The following is a 14,517-nucleotide window of genomic DNA, read 5'->3' on the forward strand; positions in this document are numbered from 1 at the left end:
GCACCAAAACCTGTCCTTGACTCCCTTTCCTAGCAAGAGAGGCTTTAATTTTTCTGCCTCATTCTCGGGGTGCTTTACAATTTCTTTATACTTTCTTCCAAAGTGGAGTGTGAGTTGACACTCCTTTAATGTTAAGAAGTGACTGTGGGTAATTTTCTTGTGCTTTCTTTCCAGTAATTGCCCCTGCACTCTGCAGTGTCCCTGGCTGTCCACACTCCTTAATCTGAAGAAGCCCCTTGGGAGGAGTTGGCCGCAATGCCTTCCCCTGAGCTTTAATTGACATGTGGAAAGCCAGGAAAGCTGACCAATGTGTAACTGAGACTGTAAAGGTAAAGGTAAAGGGACCCCTGACCATTAGGTCCAGTCGTGAATGACTCTAGGGTTGCAGTGCTTGGCCAAGGGAGCCGGTATACAGCTTCCGAGTCATGTGGCCAGCATGACTAAGCCACTTCTGGCGAACCAGAGCAGCGCACGGAAACACCATTTACCTTCCCACTGGAGCGGTACCTATTTATCTACTTGCACTTTGACGTGCTTTCGAACTGCTAGGTTGGCAGGTGCAGGGACCAAGCAATGGGAGCTCACCCCGTCGTGGGGATTTGAACCGCCGACCTTCTGATCGGCAAGTCCTAGGCTCTGTGGTTTAACCCCAGCACCACCCGCGTCCCTTTTAACTGAGACTGAGGTACTTATTAATTATTATTATTGTTAACAACAATAAATTTATTACTTTTCACAGAAAGTGACCCAAAGCAACTTACAGTTCTGTATTTAAGCAAAGTTCTTCTTTTTACCTTTTTTTAAAGCAACTTTCCCACACTTTAAAAGACATCACTTAAAAACAAATAATAAAGTAGGCAGTTTCCCTACCTTCCTATGCTTCTAAGAAAAGCCCAGCAGAGATGTCGTGGGGTTTTCAGGAAAGGTGAGCACCTAGGAAGGCTGCAAAGTGCACACCATCAGATAAATGGTTTCCAGACTGGAAAAAAGGCACTCAGATATTCCTTGGCTTACTTTGAGAGTAAAGGAAACACAACAAAACCCCACCCTTGAGAATTTTGACCAAACTTTTACCCCTTTGATAATTTTCAAATGCATTTTTTCCCTCATTAATCAATGAAGAATGGTACAGAAAGAAAGAAACAAACAAAAAATGGGGACATTTTCTACATAGCTCTAATAATAGGGTTATGAGTAATGAGCTGACCATAATGCTATAGGGTTAGGAAATCAGATGGGACCTTTTATATTTGTTTTGTTGACTCTATTTATATGTTGCCAGAATTCTCTAATAGTAACTGCTTTTACATCACTAGGCAACAGTTAATTTCCCTGCAATTCTAGTGTTAGATACATTGGAATCAACAGCCTATGCTCATTCCTTTTCTTAAGGAGCTTATACAATCAGCTTTTGAGCTGGTAAAATCAGCTTTAGAGATCAACAGAAAAGTATCAATAGGCTATGGACACATCATCCTCTCACTTCCCCTTGATTTTGCTCTTTCGAGATATTCTCTTTGCTATGGCCAACTGTGAAACTATTATTATTATTATTATTATTATTATTATTATTATTATTATTATTATTTTATTTGTATACTGCCCTTCATCCAAAGATCACAGGGCAGTTCACAACATAAAAATACAAAATAAGAACACATAATAAAATGGGCAGAGCATTCCACAGATGGGGAGCCACTGCAGAAAAGGCCTGTTCTCGTGTTGCTACCCTCCAGAACTTTCATGGAGGGGGCACACCAAGAAGGGCCTTTTTTTTCTTTTTTTAATCCAGGCTTTGGGCTGATGAAGTTTTTACTTCTAACGTCCCTCTGCGATATATTCAAATGTTGTTTTGAACTGTTTTGTGTAATATTATTGTGGTGAGTCACCCTGGATGCCCTTCCTTGGGAGGAAGAGCAGGTTATAAACTCAACATAACCAATAAACAGAACATGTTAAGGGTCTGAGGTATGTTTTGCTCTTCTTGGTTTTTTCCTTAGCCCATGCCATTTGCATTTGTGAGGTGAATATGTCTTGCTGCATTCTTAATGCTGCTTCCTTTGTGCCTGTTTATGGGAAGCAGACTCTCCAGACAAGCAAAATTCCTTTATAAATATTCATTGGAGATAGTGACTGCTTGTGGTAGCAGCAGCTGTAGAAGAGAGAAAAAATGGCCAAAGAGCAAAAAAAAACAAAACAACCCACTGAATTACATGGTCCAGCATTCACATACAGTTCTTCTTGGACACTTTCCGTCTGAGAGCTGAAGAATGCCACTTGAAATATACTCGGAGTCGAGAGTGGATTTCATGCTCTTTATTCAGCTCAGTGGTGAGGAGGAATGGAAGTTCCCCCATAATGTCTGCTTTATATACATTATTTACACAATGGGCCCCATGTGATTGGCTAATTCCAGGATTCACCTATGGCCAATCAGGTTGCGGATTTACGTCCACCTGGAGCTAGATTGGGTGGCTCCTGTGGACCAATCAGACTACTGCATTCTGGATCCTATTGTTCTAGGACCAATCAGACTGCTGCATTCTGAATCCTATTCAACTCAGTACATAACACCACCGCATAGAATTTGTTAGGCTGTTTTGCACGTCACAGAATTTGGTTCCACAAGAGGTGGTGATGTCCACCAACTTGGATGGCTTAAAAAAAAAAAAGACAAATTCATGGAGGGCAGGCTACTAGCCATGATGGCTATGTTCTACCTTCCCTGTTGGAGCCAGTATGCCTTTGAATACCAGTTTGAGGGGACCATGAGTGGGAAGGGACATAGCTCAGTGGTAAAGCATCTGCTTTGCATGCAGACGGTCCTAGGTTTAATCCTCAGCATCTCCAGATAGGGCTACTGTCAGCGCTGCTTCAAGATCCTAGCTCACAGAGGATCACGCTAGCCAGCGATCATTTAGTAAAAGTCTTTATTGAGTTACAGTTTCCATTCTCCAGCTGCTGCGTGCAGCTCTACGTCTTATGGGTTAGACCGGCGAAGCTCTGTCTGAGTCCCCGCCTCCTGTACACCAACTTAATATCCTAGCCTTACTCCACCTTTTCCGCCTGACCGTTCTTCTCTGGGTCCCTCTGCCCCCCGTGGTCTCTTCCTTCCGGGACTCTTCTGACGCTGACCCCCCGGACCCTTCTGTCTCCTTGCGGCGGGCTTTAGGACCTGGCTCCCTTTCCGGGCTGCTTACTGTGCCGCCTTCCTGTGCATTTGAACTTGGCGCGCGCGCCCAACCTTCCACTTTCCGCTTGACCGTTGCTTCGCTCTCCGATGGAGGTGTGGCCACTCCTGACTCATGTTTTCCCCCCTGCGGCGAGCCGCCGGATCCCGATGCCTGGCGCCCTTCCTCCCCACTGCGCTCTGTTGGGGACGTTGGCCCCGATTTCCAACTGCTGCTCTCTGAACCCCCTTTTGTCCCTTCCTCCTGGAGTGTCCCCCTAAGCTCCCCCCCCCGCTCTGGTCACTGGCGCTCCTTTCTGTGAATCTTCCGATTCACTGGAAAGACTCGGAGATCTCGGGTCGTCGTCATCGCTCATCTTTCCTTCGGACTCCTCCCCCTCGCTCTCTGTTTCCTCCCTTGCCCTCGCCTCTGCTCCTGAACCCCTGACAGCTACGAAAGACTACCTGCCTCAACTCCTGAAGAACTACTGCCATTCCGTGTGGACGATGCTGATTTCTGTATATAGTAGCTTCCTATGAATGGAAAGAGCGCTGTTGCACTCCTGTTTCACTTGCAGGATTCCCATAGACCTTTGGCCAGATCCAGCAGTGCTCTTCTTATGTTCCAACCACTTTCCTATGGAATTTATTTGATAAAGGATAGATCAGTGCTATTTTTCTAGAAAAAGAGGTGCCAGAACTCGCCATGAATGCCTCAGAAATGGCGCCCACCTGAGAGGTGCTGGAACTGAGTTCTGGTGAGTTCCTGCTGGGGAAAAAATCACAAATAATTTGAAACATTTAGAGATCTTAATGGTAATCTTTTCAGGCATCACATTAGCCCTGTGCCGCATTTCATCCTTCATAAAACTTGAAGGTCAGATGGCCGGAGATTCAGGATCATGCCCAATGGTGTTGGCTGCTTGCCGTGCTTAACCTCCAAGTGCTGGAGGATGACATCTTCACTGGAGAACTGCATCTGCACACACCTGCTAATGCACAAAAGATGCTCATTCCCAATAGGCAATCCCTACCATTCAGTTTTTTTCAAGGACGTGGTCTGTGTGTACAAAGCCTACATCAGATGTCCCTGCACAGATGACATCGCCAATGTGTGGAGGTCAGGTGAGAGGAAATTGTGGTAGCATCTACGTTCCTGACACTCACCACCATCACCCAACTTTCAGCAGTTTGCAGAATTCCCACATGCCTTGTGAGTTAGTCCTGTGCTATGACAAGCTCAGCAAGAAAGTTGCCATCCCAAGTGCTCCAAATCATGAGTGGCACACTGTCCCCTCCAAATTGTGACAAGAAATAATATGCTTCATCAGAGCAGCTTTGCTTGTTAAAGTAAAAGCTCCTGCCCTGAAAAAGGTGGTGCTGTGGTCTAAACCACAGAGCCTAGGGCTTGCCAATCAGAAGGTCGGCGGTTCGAATCCCTGCGACGGGGTGAGCTCCTGTTGCTCGGTCCCAGCTCTTGCCAACCTAGCAGTTTGAAAGCACATCAAAGTGCAAGTAGATAAATAGGTACTGCTCCGGTGGGAAGGTAAATGGCGTTTCCGTGTACTGCTCTGGTTTAGTCATGCTGGCCACATGATCCGGAAGCTGTATGCTGGCTCCCTTGGCCCATAAAGCGAGATGAGCACCACAACCCCAGAGTTGTTCGCAACTGGACCTAACGGTCAGGGGTCCCTTTAACCTTTACCTTTACATTCTTGCAGCATAGGGTTCTCTTCTTATGTAAGGCAGACAAATGAAAGAGATTTCACCTGGTTTGGTCAGTTTCATTCAGAGAGTTTCACTGCAGAGAAAGATAATGTAAACTCTTCCATATTTCTGACACACAAGCTTATATCAGGCACAGGGAACCTCACTGTGGGATGGAAGCAAAAGCAGCACCCCACCCCCCAAGGCATCACTTCCTGGTCCTCAGGCCTCCCTCCAGGCCAAAGACTCTCACTATCCACATTCATCGCCTCCTTTTTCTGCATCCTCCTTGAGCATTTTTAGCCTAGCTGGAATGTGTCCTTAAACTAATGTTCCAAAGAACCTTAAGAAACCTCCTGGTGGGAAAGAAATAACCACTTCAAATCAGGATTACATAAGCATCCCTTTACTGAGTTTCTACCTTTAAAAACAAAAAAACCCCACAAAAAAAAGTTTTGTAGGTGTCTCTCTCTTCTTCTTTTTTGTAAAGAAAAAAAAAGTTTCTTCAGAATGCCCTTCAAGTACATTGTGCCAGCTGCTAAAGCTATAGGAAGGCTTTTGTTCTGCTCACTTACATAACTGAGTCCAGAGGGGGAGTCGTGCTCGTCTGCTGCCGCAGAAATGACAAAGAGTCTTGTGGCACCTTAAAGACTAACAAATTTAGCATGGCGTAGCTTTTGTGCATATCAAGATATCTGAAGGGAATTCTGTGAAAAGCAATTCAGAGAAACGGAAGAACAGTATATGATCTCAACTCTTGGCATTCTGCGGTGCGAGGCACAATATTGTCCCCAAATTAGCATTGACTGAGTCACATTTTCCCCTCCCCAGTAACTATGGGACAATGTTTATGTTCCTGGGTGCCCTAGTTGATCCTTTCTTAGGACCATCTTTGGCTGCTCTGTCACGATGAGGGCAGCAAGAACTGTTTCTCAGGGCCCAGGCTAGGACCCATCAGAAAGGGGAAAATATATATCTTCTAAAGGTTAGGAGATAATTTTTATATAAAGTTTTCAAACTGTCTTACACTTCCCAGAAAGAACACATGTAATTTAAACAGTTCATTCACTCTCAATTTTCTCTCCTTTCCCCTTTCTCTATTTTTGGTTTGAAAGACAAGGAAGTCATGCTGTGTGAAGTAAACATTTGCCTGCCCTAAAAATGTCTCCTGTACAATTTATCTCAGGTGAATATAAACTTTATGGCTGTTTAATTCAGAACATACCCTAGAAAACTGCTTTGTCTGCAGCTTCATTGTAAGCTCCACAGAGCAGAAGCTGTTACTGTTGACAAGGAAACACAAACTTCCTCGGAACACCTTTGCACTTCCTGTATGTACAAAGTTGTCACTTTCTGACAGATGCCTCTTGGTCCTATTTTTACAATGTACTCACCTTAAAAGCTGTGCAACTGTTTTCAAATGGAGTTGGTTAAGGCTGCAACCCGACACCTGCTTCCCAGGGAAAAGATTCTCTCAGATCCCATGGGATTTACTTTTGAGCAGACATGTATAGGACTGTGAATTCCAAACAGGTCTACCATTCCTCTCAGAAGAAGCAAAAAAAATGGACACCATATATTTATTCATTTTTTTCTTCAAATGTACAATTCAAAGTGTTGTAAGTTCAAAGTAACACTTCAACCTGCATTGAGGTGGATTTAACCACAACCTTTATATCATTTGTTTGCTTATTTAAAACATTTATGTTAAACTGAACCAGGAGTGGCTAATCCCCCCCGGGGGGGGGGCTTGACTGAGCACCTCAAACAAAAATTTCTGCCACCTCCTAATCAAGGGAAGGATTTTCAAATGCATATCAAGTAACCATACTCTCCTTTGTGGGTGGCTGAGTACTGTCTATGGCACATGCATTCATTGATTCAGACCAGGATTCCAGAATGCACTGGCCTAAGCGTAGATTAGTCCATCCCAAGATTTAGAGACAATTATGGAAAGAAGAACACCACATGTAACTTTGAGCAAGGAAAGCACTCTAAAATAAACTGCTTCATCTAACACAGGGGTCAGCAAACTTCTTCAGCAGGGGGCCAGTCCACTGTCCCTCAGACCTTGTGGGGGGCCGGACTACATTTTGGGGGGGGAAATGAACGAATTCCTATGCCCCACAAATAACCCAGAGATGCATTTTAAATAAAAGGACACATTCTACTCATGTAAAAACACGCTGATTCCTGGACAATCTGCAAGCCGGATTTAGAAGGCGATTGGGTCGGATCCGGCCCGTGGGCCTTAGTTTGCCTACCCATGATCTAACAAGTGGAGTCTCAATCCAGGTTCTTGTTACTAATACAACTTCTGAATACAACGGGAAGTATCTAGAATGAATCCAGACATAAAACAGTATGTTGAGGATCAGCATGCACAGTTCTGTATTGAGAAAAAAACTCCTTTTGTTACAAATGGGTAAGTATAGAACATCCTAAGGCATTACAGTGGTACCTCAGGTTAAGTACTTAATTCGTTCCGGAGGTCCATTCTTAACCTGAAACTGTTCTTAACCTGAAGCACCACTTTAGCTAATGGGGCCTGCTGCTGCTGCTGCTATGCCACTGGAGCACAATTTCTGTTCTCACCCTGAAGCAAAGTTCTTAACCTGAGGTAATATTTCTGGGTTAGTGGAGTCTGTAACCTGAAGCGTCTGTAACCTGAAGCGTCTGTAACCTGAAGCGTATGTAACCCAAGGTACCACTGTACTATATTGGGCTGGAGTTGAAGATTCCATCCTGGGACCCTTCTTGTGGTTGCTTCCACTCCACCATTCAACTGTTTGATTATTCTTCAACACACACACACACAACTCCTATGTTTCAAAGCCTATAAAACATCTCTTCTCAGTTCCAAGCCAAGAAGCTTAAAACTTATTTCAGTTCTTTACCTTTTAACCAGGCTTAGACTGGACTGCTGATCAAACAGAGGGTGCCTTCAAAGGAAGGTCTGCCTCCTGACAGCTGTTCAAACAGAGGAACGTCCTTTGTAAAGTAGGATCCATGGCCATCTTAAAATTCAGTGAAGGTCAGCAGGGGTCCAGCAACTGGGACTTTATTAATGCCTGTTTACTAAGGAATGGACAAAAGTGTTTACACTGGCCACCCTAGTCCCCAAGAGAAGAGCAGCACTTATTATTCTGCTCCTATGTATTCATGCATGCCAAAAATAACCAAAGCTAACGATCCTCAGAGAATTGCTGTATGCTCTGCGATGATTCTTAGACCAAACTGGTTCTAACAACAGCAGCAGCAACAAATAATGAACCCTGAATAATGTAAGGAAATATGGGTTTGGATATGGAGTTCTGGATCCAAATCAAAAGTCTCTGAGTCAGAGAACTTTGTTTGCTTGAGTATCTCTTTTGTCTCATTTAGAGTTTAAATTGTCTCATATTAAGGATGCTGAATCAAGTGCCTGGAGACAGCAAGGGTGGGATAGTATTTAGTGTTGGGCTAAGGCTGGAGTGAACAATCTTCAAATCCCCACTCCACCATAAAGATGGTGATGATTTTCCATTGTGTAACACTGTAGTTCAAAATACACCAGCCACTATTCTTAGGTTATGGGCACCAGATTCAAAAGTTCATCCTTTTTTCTATTTTTTGCTCCAGCAGTTCTTGTGGCTGAACCTTCAAAACCGTTTTAAAAAGTTTTTTTTAAACCACTCACAAATAAGATGGCCATTTGGTGCAGAACCCTACTGACACACATAATCATAAAAGAAAATAGCTGCTCTTAGGCCCAATTCTTTAAGCACTATTGATACATCTTCTCTGTGGTCAAGTTCTACTAAAGGAAGCTGAGCTGAAATAGAATAAAGCAGCCTGCACTTCATAAATAAAGTGGCTTGCACTTCAAAGAAGCAATTTTCTAAAGTATGCACAAATTTTGCCTTGTGGGGTGAAAAATATAGCTCCTGATGAAAATCCCAGTTTGCAAATGTAATTTTGTTATGTCTTGTTTTAAGTTGTTTTAAAAGCTCAGCAACTTTGCCCAAAGAAGCTCAACAACTTTTCTTCCTGGGTTTTCACTTTTTGAAATATGGCAACCCTAAGAAAAGATGTGTTGCTAAGTCAATCCTGCTTAAAGAAACCCTGTTGCCCCTGTATTTATTATGTATTTACTTTGCTTCATACAAAGTATTTTTTTGTTCCCGAGTACTCGCAGTCCACAAGCCAACTTGTTTCTTTAAAAAAGCATGTTTCCAAAACAAATGCACTAATAATTATATAATAAGACATGTAATGCAATTCTACTGAATTTAATGCTGTACATTTGAGTATCAAGGGGGAGGTTCATGGCATATGCCACACAAAATGCTGGATTTGATTATAACACATTGGAGTGTGTGCTTGGCACTTCACGTGCATTGCCTCAATAATCCTTGCAACATCATTTTTTTATTAATCCTTGGCCTAATACTTCAGTCAGTAGTATTATTCCCATATTATGAAAGAGCACCTCAGATGAAACTGAGTTCATGGCAGATGTGAGATTTGGGTTGAGGATTTATCTGTTCGCAGCCACTTCAACACACTAGGTGTTAGAAAATGGGAGAATGGGACCTTCCTCCAAAATAAGTAAAGGAGAAAGGAGTGGATTGGAATATATTAATTCTTGCTGTGCTGGTGACAATGCACATGAAGGGGTTATATATAAGTGTGTGTGTGTGTGTGTGTGTGTTTCTTCATATAAATTGTGGCAGAAGCTTTGCTCAGTCATATGCACAGCTGTTTGCTGGAAAAAAAATAGTCGAAGTGAATAATAACACATAAATCCCCCTTCTCCTGCACAGATGGGCCACCATTGCCCTTCAGCCTAGGCAGGAATGACTAATATTTAAAGTTTTGTCTTCTTGAGCGCTTCCAATTCCCAATGGCAACTGTTCTGCTCATGAGCCAGGACAGCAGTATTCTGGCAGGCTGAAGATTAATTATAATAGTCAAGCAGATACTTAACTTGATCCCAAAAGAAGGCAGAAGATTTATGGGCTGAGCATAAAAGATGCGAAAGGTGTCATACTCTACTATGGATGATTTGGCTTTGTGCCTAAATAATAATAAAGTAAGTTGTAATATATATATGAACAAATATATCTAATAATGATTTGGAAGCACTTCCACCCTGTATCGTATGATTCATAGTTATTATAGTGCTATTGGCATACCATCTACTATCTCATTCTTTCACCGGGGGGGGGGGGTGTACCCACGCACGCCACACATCTCCTGGGTGACAGTTCCAAGTTCATAAATCAAAAAGTTATGACGTGCATGGGAAATCAGAATGAATATGCCTACCTGCATAAAGGGTGTTGCTATTCAGGAGATTTAGGAAAGGAAGGGACACAAGGCATAATTTGATTAGTAATTCAGTATAAAGGTACTGCCAAATGTAATTAGACCTTAGTTTCATTGCAATAAGATACCAAATACTAGGGGTAAGTGTACCATGTTGAACCTTTATCATCTAGGGAAAGACACCCTCGAGTAGGGATGGATGGCTCAGTCTGTTTCTGGCCTGTGTTAGTTTCAAAGGTGGTTCTTCCTGTGTCTGTTGCATCACAGCAGAGCGATCAGTTCTTGTGTTGTATTAAAGATGGGTGTGAACTTACAGCAAAGCAAGCTGCCAGGTCTCCTAGCCTTTGCAGACATTCTTTATACACAAAGCAGCATATGTCAGTTTGGCCAGGACTTTCCATCACTCCACCTGAGGAGATGAGGGCATCATTGGTGGAAAATACCCAAATCTCAGATAGTTAGCTCCCTTTTCTGGGCTCAGAGCCCAACCCCCAAACCCACAGATAAGGATAGCATCAAAGCAGGCCAATTAGCTTTTATCAAAGCAAGTGGATGTAAACATATATGAGCTCATTACTACAACAATTACCAATTACTTCTGAGGCTATCTTGACTATCAAGATGGCATTAGCAAAGCTTCCACAACAGTTCGCCTTTGGTTCAACTCAGGAAGGCAAAGTTCTGCAGCAAAGGAGTCTTTTCTATCCATGGCAGCTCCCTGTGTGTTCTAGAAGGTTCTAAAAGGTGTGGTGAACCGTCATGGATATAAAAGGTTCTCCACTAAAGACCTTCCTCTTCTATAAGTTGGAAGATCGCAGAAATGGTGATGGCGGCAGAGCCGGCACACTTGTCATCACTGACTCCCGCATGTTGAATAAAAACTTGCACATAACACCTGAAGTTGGGTAGAAAAGCACTGTTTATTTTCAAGATTGGAGATGGGCAGCTGTGCTGTTCTTTGATGTTGTATCCCTTGTAAGGCTGTGTGCAGACCATACACTTCCCCAAAAGAATCCGGGAACCATTGTCAAGTGTGCTAGGAACCCTAACACTGTGAGGGGTAAACTACAGTCCTCAGGAATCCGTGGGGGAAGCCCTGTGCTTTAAATATATGGGGTGTGTGTGTGAAGCCTTGGCTTCTACTTGTTTGTTCAATTCTGTGTGGCTTGTACGACCTATTTTAAGCCATACTTTTTAACTGCTGCCTTTGTCTTAAGCAGACAAAAACTGCTACATCTCCTTAGGGAGCTGGCTTATGTCAACTGCTCTCTCTGGGGACACTGGAAGGTTGTTTGTGGCTTTTTTCTTCCTTCCCTTGACACCTGAGAGCTGCAGCAAGTTCGCAATTAAGAGACCAAGATACTACTATATGTTTTCTGAAAGCTAAAATAAACCAACAAGGAAGGTCAGATTTCACTTTGCTTGTGAGCTCAGAAGAGGCGCGTATCCGTACCTTTTACAAAACATCTACTTTGCTTAAATGATGCCTTTAAGCGTTTTAGCCAATAAGTTCATCCGAAAACATTTAAAGGTAGAAATACAAGGTTTTGTTCCATTAAGAACTGTATTGCATGGGGGGGCTGGAAGGCTGTTGTATTTGTAATCCACTTGATTTATTGAACTATTATACTTTTCACTGCATGAACAGCCGCGAAACCTATGGCAAAGTATTTTAATTAACTGACTACCAATAGATTGTTTAATCAATAGAGTTGTGGTTGCAGAGATCTCTTCATGTCAGTTATACTGATACAAGTGTGGTATTGAAGTCCTTTGATCTCTTTTGGTAGCAGTGGCCCTTTGTTGGAATTACTTCCCCAGAGAGGCTCATCAGCCACCCCTCTGTTATCTTTTTGGTACCAGGTATATAATGTTCTGTTGCTGAATTGTTTTAGGGAGGTGAATGTGGTTTTACATTGATGGCTTTAATTGTTAGCTGCTGTAGGAAATCTTTTATAGTTGAAGGATGGGGAAAATACATAAGTAAATAAATAGATTGGGTCTGAGAATTTCTGTGCAACCTCATTTCCAGATCTTGCAGGGTTGAATGGAAGCAATGAGAAGAGGTGCAACAACAGAAAAAACAACAGACCAAGGGGAAGAGGGGGAGGCAGGGTGTGCAGCCAACAGAGTACCGTATATTATCTGACAGGGTGTAGGAGAGAGGGACAAGCACCAAGAGAACAAAATCCCAGAGAGGGAGAGAGAGAGAGTGAGAGAGAGAGTGAGAGAGAGAGTGAGAGAGAGAGAGAGTGCTATGGGTCTGTAGCAGCCACAAAACTCACCTTGTATTTTTATCTCTGGCGTTTGGAAGCAGCCTAATCTGTTTCAGATCTGTTCTTTGTCATTTCATTGTAACTTTTTATTGAGGTCCAAATCTGATCTGTTAAATCTGAAGCTCTGTTTATCCCCATTCCCTATAGTGGGGGATCTAAAAACAGCTTTAACTTCTTTCTCCTTTTAGCACAAGTGTATGAAATTTGTAGGCAAATGAGTCCCTCCACAGTAGATTGTTGTTGTTTAGTCGTGTCCGACTCTTCGTGACCCCATGGACCAGAGCATGCCAGGCACTCCTGTCTTTCACTGCCTCCCACAGTTTGGTCAAACTCATGCTGGTAGCTTCGAGAACACTGTCCAACCATCTCGTCCTCTGTTGTCCCCTTCTCCTTGTACCCTCCATCTTTCCCAAGGAGTCTTCTCTTTCCATGAGGTGGCCAAAGTATTGGAGCCTCAGCTTCACGATCTGTCCTTCCAGTGAGCACTCAGGGCTGACTTCCTTCAGAATGGATAGGTTTGATCTTCTTGCAGTCCGTGGAACTCTCAAGAATCTCCTCCAGCACCATAATTCAAAAGCATCAATTCTTCGGCGATCAGCCTTCTTTATGGTCCAGCTCTCACTTCCATACATCACTACTGGGAAAACCATAGCTTTAACTATACGGACCTTTGTCAGCAAGGTGATGTCGCTGCTTTTTAAGGTGCTGTCTAGGTTTGCCACAGTAGATTAAGTCTGCCAAATTTCAGGCAGATCCGTCCAGCGGGTTTTGTGCAGAGAACTTTACTATTTGGTCTTGCTTGACTATTGCTACTGGTGATGGGTCCTGGGGCAGAGGGAAAGTCCATTCCATCTATCTGCCCACCCTGCTCCTGGTTGCTTCACTAGACAAGATGTTGCTAAATCGGAGCCAATTCCAGAGATAGAGCACAGTAGAAATGACTGTGATCAATTGATTTGCATCTTAGCCCACAGATTAGTGGACTGCCACAAAGCCAATGCACACACCCTGTCCACGTAGTGGATGCCAGCACTGCTGTTATGATTTGCAGGTGACAGAAAATACGTGAGTACAGGTGTGAGTGATGCCTTTAGTCTCCAGAGTGCATTAAAGTTCTGACATCAGATCCCAAGAACAGGAAGCAGGCATTTGTCACTTTTTAAATAACTAATATACATTTGTCATGTATATATAGCCATGTCTAGCTATAATGCAGCTTAAACAAAGGGGCCTAAGGAAAATTAATCTGGACACCAACTCATCCTCCAGGTTCTCAGAGCAGATGGACCTTTTCACTGGGGGAAGCTCATTACACATGTCCTTTTCCCAGAGAAATTATACCTGGGCATCATGATTCTATCAATTCTGTAAAGCTCTGTTGGTTAGTTTGTTCCTTTTAAACTGCTGTTAAAGGCATCCAGAGAACCATGAGGTGACACACACAAAAAAGTGACAACTACACAAATCTAGCAAAGGGATTTGCACACGTATGCAATATGTTGCATTTCTATCCCACTCTTCTTGCACGTTGCTCAGAGTGGATTAAATATGGTCTTCAATGAACTTTCCATCCAAGCACTGTCCAGGACTAGATCTGAGAACAGCTTCATCTTGTGCCACCTTTGAAAACACTTAAAAAGAAGAAGACAGTGACATATCACCATCAACAGGATTATTCTCTCCCCTGCTGCTTCCCCTTGTGCCTAGAGCTTTCTGCTTATGCCGCCTTCATTTCCCCTCCATGGTTTCATCATTTTAATTGAAGGCCAGTATTTGGACGCTGATGGGACGCGGGTGGCGCTGTGGGTTAAAGCCTCAGCGCCTAGGGCTTGCCGATCGAAAGGTCGGCGGTTCGAATCCCCGCGGCGGGGTGCGCTCCCGCTGCTCAGTCCCAGCGCCTGCCAACCTAGCAGTTCGAAAGCACCCCCGGGGGCAAGTAGATAAATAGGTACCGCTTACCAGCGGGAAGGTAAACGGCGTTCCGTGTGCTGCGCTGGCTCGCCAGATGCAGCTTTGTCACGCTGGCCACGTGACCCGGAAGTGTCTCCGGACAGC

This window comes from Podarcis vaucheri (assembly GCF_965113315.1).
Source record: "Podarcis vaucheri genome assembly, chromosome: 1".
NCBI classification, from domain to species: Eukaryota; Metazoa; Chordata; class Lepidosauria; order Squamata; family Lacertidae; genus Podarcis; species Podarcis vaucheri.